The sequence below is a fragment of the Pseudorca crassidens genome, chromosome 3 (genome assembly GCF_039906515.1).
Source record: "Pseudorca crassidens isolate mPseCra1 chromosome 3, mPseCra1.hap1, whole genome shotgun sequence".
NCBI classification, from domain to species: Eukaryota; Metazoa; Chordata; class Mammalia; order Artiodactyla; family Delphinidae; genus Pseudorca; species Pseudorca crassidens.
The window spans coordinates 108561549-108569232 of record NC_090298.1 but is presented as its reverse complement, the minus strand read 5'-3'; positions in this window follow the sequence as shown (position 1 = coordinate 108569232).

Here is a 7684-nt window from a genome sequence, read left to right as displayed (position 1 = left end):
CTGGGTCATATGGTAATTCTATTTTTAGCTATTTAAGGAACCTCCATACTGTTCTCCATAGTGGCTCTATCAATTTACATTCCCACCAACAGTGCAAGACTGTTTGCTTTTCTCCACACCCTCTCCAGCATTTGTTGCTTGTAGATTTTCTGATAATGCTCATTCTAACTTGTGTGAGGTGATACCTCATTGTAGTTTTGATTTGCATTTCTCTAATAATTAGTGATGTTGAGTAGCTTTTCATGTGCTTCTTGGCCATCTGTGTGTCTTCTTTGGAGAAATGTGTATTTAGGTCTTCTGCCCATTTTTGGATTGGTTTTTTTGTTTCTTTAATATTGAGCTGCATGAGCTGTTTATATATTTTGGCGATTAATCCTTTGTAGGTTGATTCATTTGCAAATGTTTTCTCCCATTCTGAGGGTTGTCTTTTCGTCTTGCTTATGGTTTCCTTTGCTGTGCAAAAGCTTTGAAGTTTCATTAGGTCCCATTTGTTTATTTTTGTTTTTATTTCCATTAATTACTCTAGGAGGTGGATCAAAAAAGATCTTGCTGTGATTTATGTCAAAGAGTGTTCTTCCTATGTTTTCCTCCAAGAGTTTTATAGTGTCCAGTCTTACATTTAGGTTTATAATCCATTTTGAGTTTATTTTTGTGTATGGTATTAGAGAGTGTTCTAATTTCATTCTTTTACATGTAGCTGTCCAGTTTTTCCAGCACCACTTATTGAGGAGACTGTCTTTTCTCCATTGTACATCCTTGCCTCCTTTGTCCTAGATTAGTTGACCATAGGTGCGTGGGTTTATCTCTGGGCTTTCTGTCTTGTTCCACTGATCTATGTTTCTGTTTTTGTGCCAGTACCATATTGTCTTGATTACTGTAACTTTGTAGTAGAGTCTGAAGTCAGGGAGTCTGATTCCTCCAGCTCCGTTTTCTTCCCTCAGACTGCTTTGCCTATTCGGGATCTTTTGTGTATCCATACAAATTTTAAGATTTTTTTGTTCTAGTTCTGTAAAAAAATGCCACTGGTAAATTGATAGGGATTGCATTGAATCTGTAGATTGCTTTGGGTAGTATAGTCATTTTCACAGTATTGATTCTTCCAATCCAAGAACATGGTATATCTCTCCATCTGTTGGTATCACCTTTAATTACTTTCATCAGTGTCTTATAGTTTTCTGAATACAGGTCTTTTGTTTCCCTAGGTAGGTTTATTCCTAGGTATTTTATTCTTTTTCTTTCAATGGTAAATGGGAATGTGTCCTTACTTTCTCTTTCAGATTTTTCATCATTAGTGTATAGGAATGCAAGAGATTTCTGTGCATTAATTTTGTATCCTGCAACTTTATCAAATTCATTGATTAGCTCTAGTAGTTTTCTGGTGGCATCTTTAGGATTCTCTATGTATAGTATCATGTCATCTGCAAACAGTGACAGTTTTACTTCTTCTTTTCTGATTTGTATTCCTTTTATTTCTTTTTCGTCTCTGATTGCTGTGGCTAGGACTTCCAAAACTATGTTGAATAATAGTGGTGAGAGTGGACATCCTTGTCTTGTTCCTAATCTGAGAGGAAAGATTTCAGTTTTTCACCATTGAGAATGATGTTTGCTGTGGGTTTGTCATTTATGGCCTTTATTATGTTGAGGTAGGTTCCCTCTATGCCCACTTTCTGGAGAGTTTTTATCACAAATGGATGTTGAATTTGTCAAAAGTTTTTTCTGCATCTATTGAGATGATCATATAGTTTTTATTCTTCAGTTTGTTAATATGGTGTATCACATTGATTGATTTGCATATATTGAAGAATCCTTGCATCCCTGGGATAAATCCCACTTGATTATGGTGTATGATCCTTTTAATGTATTGTTAGATTCTGTTTGTTAGTATTTTGTTCCGGATTTTTGCATCTATATTCATGAGTGATATTGGTCTGTAATTTTCTTTTTTTGTAGTACCTTTGTCTGGTTTTGGTATCAGGGTGATGGTGGCCTCACAGAATGAGTTTGGGAGTGTTCCGCCCTCTGCAATTTTTTGGAAGAGTTTGAGAAGGATGGGTGTTAGCTCTTCTCTAAATGTTTGATAGAATTCACCTGTGAAGCCATCTGGTCTTGGACTTTTGTTTGCTGGAAGATTTTTAATCACAGTTTCAATTTCATTACTTGTGATTGGTCTGTTCATATTTTCTATTTCTTCCTGGTTCTGTCTTGGGAGGTTATACCTTTCTAAGAATTTGTCCGTTTCTTCCAGGTTGTCCATTTTATTGGTATAGAGTTGCTTGTAGTAGTCTCTTAGGATGCTTTGTATTTCTGCAGTGCCTGTTGTAACTTCTCCTTTTTCATTTCTAATTTTATTGATTTGAGTCCTCTCCCTCTTTTCCTTGATGAGTCTGGCTAATGGTTTATCAATTTTGTTTACCTTCTCAAAGAACCAGCTTTTAGTTTTATTGATCTTTGCTATTGTTTTCTTTATTTCTATTTCATTTATTTTTCCTCTGATCTTTATGATTTCTTTCCTTCTGCTAACTTTGGGTTTTGTTTGTTCTTCTTTCTCTAGTTCCTTTAGGTGTAACGTTAGATTGTTTATTTGAGATTTTTATTGTTTCTTGAGGTAGGCTTGTATAGCTATAAAATTCCCTCTTAGAACTGCTTTTGCTGCATCCCATAGGTTTTGGATCATCGTGTTTTCATTGTCATTTGTCTCTATTTATTTTTTGATTTCCTCTTTGATTTCTTCAGTGACTGCTTGGTTATTTAGTAACATATTGTTTAGCCTCTGTGTGTTTGTGGTTTTTACATTTTTTTTCCCTGTAACTGATTTCTAATCTCATAGTCTTGTGGTCAGAAAAGATGCTTGATATGATTTCAATTTTCTTAAATTTACTGAGGCTTGATTTGTGACCCAAAATGTAATCTATCCTGGAGAATGTTCCATGCACACTTGAGAAGAAAGTATAATCTGCTGTTTTTGGATGGAAGGTCCTATAAATATCAATTAAATCTACCTGGTCTATTGTGTCATTTAAAGCTTGTCTTTCCTTATTAATTTTCTGTTTGGATGATCTGTCCATTGGTATAAGTGAGGTGTTAAAGTCTCCCACTATTATTATGTCACTGTCAATTTCCTCTTTTATAGCTGTTAGCAGTTGCCTTATGTATTGAGGTGCTCCCATGTTGGGTGCATGTATATTTATAATTGTTATATCTTCTTCTTGGATTGTTCCCTTGATCACTATGTAGTGTCCTTCCTTGTCTCTTGTAACATTCTTTATTTTAAAGTCTATTTTATCTCATATGAGTATTGCTACTCCAGCTTTCTTTTGATTTCCATTTAATATCTTTTTCCAACCCCTCACTTTCGGTCTGTATGTGTCTCTAGGTCTGAAGTGGGTCTCTTGTAGACAGCATATATATGGGTCTTGTTTTTGTATCCATTCAGCAAGCCTGTATCTTTTGGTTGGAATATTTAATCTATTCACATTTAAGGTAATTATTGATATGCATGTTCCTATTACCATTTTCTTAATCGTTTTGGGTTTGTTTTTGTAGGTCCTTTTCTTCTGTTGTGTTGCCCACTTAGAGAAGTTCTTTTAGCATTTGTTGTAGAGCTGTTCTGGTGGTGCTGAATTCTCTTAGCTTTTGCTTGTCTGTAAAGCTTTTGATTTCTCCATTGAATCTGAATGAGATCCTTGCTGGGTAGAGTAATCTTGGTTGTAGGTTTTTCATTTTCATCACTTTAAGTATATCATGCCTGTCCCTTCTGGCTTGTAGAGTTTCTGCTGAGAAATCAGCTCTTAACCCTATGGGATTTCCCTTGTATGTTATTTGTCGTTTTTCCCTTGCTGCTTTCAATAATATTCTTTAATTTTTAGTCTTTAATTTTTAATTTTAGTCTTTAATTTTTACCAATTTGATTACTATGTGTCTCGGCATGTTTCTCCTTGGGTTTATCCTGTATGGGACTCTCTGCACTTCCTGGACTTGGGTGGCTATTTCCTTTCCCATGTTAGGGAAGTTTTCAACTATAATCTCTTCAAATATTTTCTCAGGTCCTTTCTCTCTCTCTTCTCCTTCTGGGACCCCTATAATGCGAATGTTGTTGCGTTTAATGTTGTCCCCGAGGTCTCTTATGCTGTCTTCATTTCTTTTCATTCTTTTTTCTTTATTCTGTTCTGCAGCAGTGAATTCCACCATTCTGTCTTCCAGGTCACTTCTCCGTTCTTCTGCCTCAGTTATTCTGCTATTGATTCCTTGTAGAGTATTTTTCATTTCAATTATTGTATTGTTCATCTCTGTTTGTTTGTTCTTTAATTCTTCTAGGTCTTTGTTAAACATTTCTTGCACCTTCTGGTTCTTTGCTTCCATTCTTTTTCCGAGGTTCTGGATCATCTTCACTATCATTATTCTGAATTCTTTTTCTGGAAGGTTGCCTATCTCCACTTCATTTAGTTGTTTTTCTGGGGTTTTATCTTGTTCTTCATCTGGTACATAGCCCTCTGCCTTTTCATCTTGTCTACCTTTCTGTGAATGTGGTTTCTGTTCCACAGGCTGCAGACTGTAGTTCTTCTTGCTTCTGCTGTCTGCCCTCTGGTGGATGAGGCTATCTAAGAGGCTTGTCCAAGTTTCCTGATGGGAGGGACTGGTGGTGGGTAGACCTGGCTGTTGCTCTGGTGGGCAGCGCTCAGTAAAACTTTAATCTGCTTGTCTGCTGATCGGTGGGGCTGGGTCCCCTCCCTGTTGGTTGTTTGGCCTGAGGGGACCCAACACTGGAGCCTAGCCAGGCTCTTTGTTGGGGCTAATGGTGGACTCTGGGAGGGCTCCCGCCAAGGAGTACTTCCCAGAACTTTTGCTGCCAGTGTCCTTGTCCTCACAGTGAGACAGAGCCACCCCCCACCTCTGCAGGAGACCCTCCAACACTAGCAGGTAGGTCTGGTTCAGTCTCCTATGGGGGTCACTGCTCCTTCCCCTGGGTCCCAATGCACACACTACTTTGTCTGGGCCCTCCAAGAGTGGAGTCTCTGTTTACCCCAGTCCTGTTGAAGTCCTGCAGTCAAATCCCACAAGCCTTCAAAGGCTGATTCTCTAGGAATTCCTCCTCCCATTGCCGGACCCCCAGCTTTGGAAGCCTGAGGTGGGGTTCAGAACCTTCACTCCAGTGGGTGGACTTCTGTGGTATAAGTGTTCTCCAGTTTGTGGGTCTCCAACCCAGCAGTTATGGGATTTGATTTTATTGTGATTGCGCCCCTCCTACCATCTCATTGTGGCTTCTCTTTTGTCTTTGGATGTGGGGTATTTTTTTTGGTGCGTTCCAGTGTCTTCCTGTCGATGTTTGTTCAGCAGTTAGCTGTGATTCCAGTGTTCTCACAAGAGGGAGTGAGAGCATGTCCTCCTACTCTGCCATCTTGACCTAATCTTGTAAAAAAACTTTTAAATTATCCTGTTCTTCATCACCCCCCCAAGTGTTTTTTTTGTTTATTTTTGGCTGCATTGTGTCTTCATTGCTGCGCAGGCTTTCTCTAGTTGCAGCGAGTGGGGGCTACTCTTCATTGAAGTGCATGGGCTTCTCATTGCAGTGGCTTGTCTTGTTGCAGAGCACGGGCTCTAGGTGCATGGGGTTCAGTAGTTGTGGCACGCAGGCTCAGTAGTTGTGGCTCGTGGGCTCTAGAGCACAGCCTCAGTAGCTGTGGTTCACGGGCTTAATTGCTCCATGGCATTTGGGATCTTCCTGGACCAGGGCTTGAACCCTGTTGCCTGCATTGGCAGGTGGATTCTTAACCACTGCACCACCAGGGAAGTCCTACCTCCCCCCAGTTTTATTGAGATATAATTGATATATAACAGTGTATTCATTTAAGGTATATACAACCTAAGGATTTGCTATATGTATTTATTGCTAAATGATTACCAAAATAGGTTTAGTTAACATCCATCACCTCACATAAATTTTTTTTCTTGTGATGAGAACTTTTAAGATCTACTCTCTTAGCAACTTAAAAAAAAAAAAGATTATCACAACAAGTTTAGTTGACATCCATTATCTCCTATACATATAAAGGGAAGGAAAAGAAAGAAAAAAAAAATTCCTTATGATAAGATCTCCTAGGATCTCTCAACAACTTCATATATACCATACAGCAGTGTTAACTATAGTTATCATGTTGTACATTATATCCCTAGTACTTATTTATGTTGTAACTGGAAGTTTGTACCTTTTCACCACCTTCATCTAATTCCTTCTCTCCCCCACCTCCCTGCTTCTGGTAACCACAAATCTGATTGTTTTTTTCTATGAGTTTGGTGTTTTTAAAAAAATTCCACATATATTTGAGACCATATGGTATTTATCTTTCTCTGACTTATTTCACTTAGCATAATGCCCTCAAGGTCCATCCATGTTGTTGCAAATGACAGGATTTCCTTCTTTTTTTATGGCTGAATGACAATATTTTGTGTGTGTGTGTGTGTGTGTGTGTGTGTGTGTGTGTCACATTTTCTTTATCCATTCATCTGTTGATGGACACTTAGGTTATTTCCATGTATTGGCTATTGTAAATAATGCTGCAATGAGCATGGGGGTGCAGATATCTCTTTGAGATAGTTATTTCATTTCCTTCATATACATATCCAGAAGTAGAAAGGCTGGATCATATGGTAATTCTATTTCTAACTTTTTGAGGAACCTCCATACTGTTTTCCATAGTGGCTGCACCAATTTACATTCCCACCAATACTGCACAAGGGTTCCCTTTTTTCCACATTGTTATCTCTTGTCTTGTTGATGACAGCCATTCTAACAGGAATGAGGTAATATCTTAATGTGGATTTGATTTGCATCTCCTTGATGACTAGTAAAGTTGAGCACCTTTTCATGTACCTTTGGGCCATTTGTATATCTTCTTGGTAAAAATGTCTATTCAGTTCCTCTGTTCATTGTTAATTTTGCCCATTGGATTATTTATTTTTTGCTTTGAGTTGTATAACTTCTTTATTTATTTTAGATATTAGCCCCTTATCATATATATGATTTGCAAATAATTTCCTCCCATTCTGTAGGTTAACTTTTTGTTTTATGATTGTTTCCTCTGCTGTTCAGAATTGGTGTCAAATCCAAAGAATCATTGCCAAGACCAAAGTCAAGGAGCTTACTCCCTGTTTTCTTTTAGTTTTATGGCTTTAGGTCTTATGTTCAAGTGTTTAATTGAATCTGAGTTGATTTTTGTGTATGGTATAAGAAAGTGGTCCAGCTTCATTCTTTAACATGTGGCTCTCCAATTTTCCCAGCACCATTTATCAAGGAGACTAACCTTTCCCCACTGTAAATTCTTGTCTCTTTTGTCACAAATTAACTGATCTTGTATGCATAGGTTTGTTTTGGGGCCCTCTATTCTATTCCACTGATCTATGTGTTTGTTTTTATGCCAATACTACACTGTTTTGACTACTATAGCTTTGTAGTGTAGTTTGAAATCAGGAAGTGTTATGCCTCCAGCTTTGTTCTTTCTCAAGGTTGCTTTGGCTATTTGGGCTCTTCTGCAGTTCCATACAAATTTTAGGATTGTTTGTTCTATTTTTGTGACAAATGCCATTGAATTTTGATAGGAATTGCATTGAATCAGTACTTTGGGTAGCATGGACATTTAAAGAATATTAATTCTTCCAATCTACAAGAATGTAATATCTTGCCATTTAT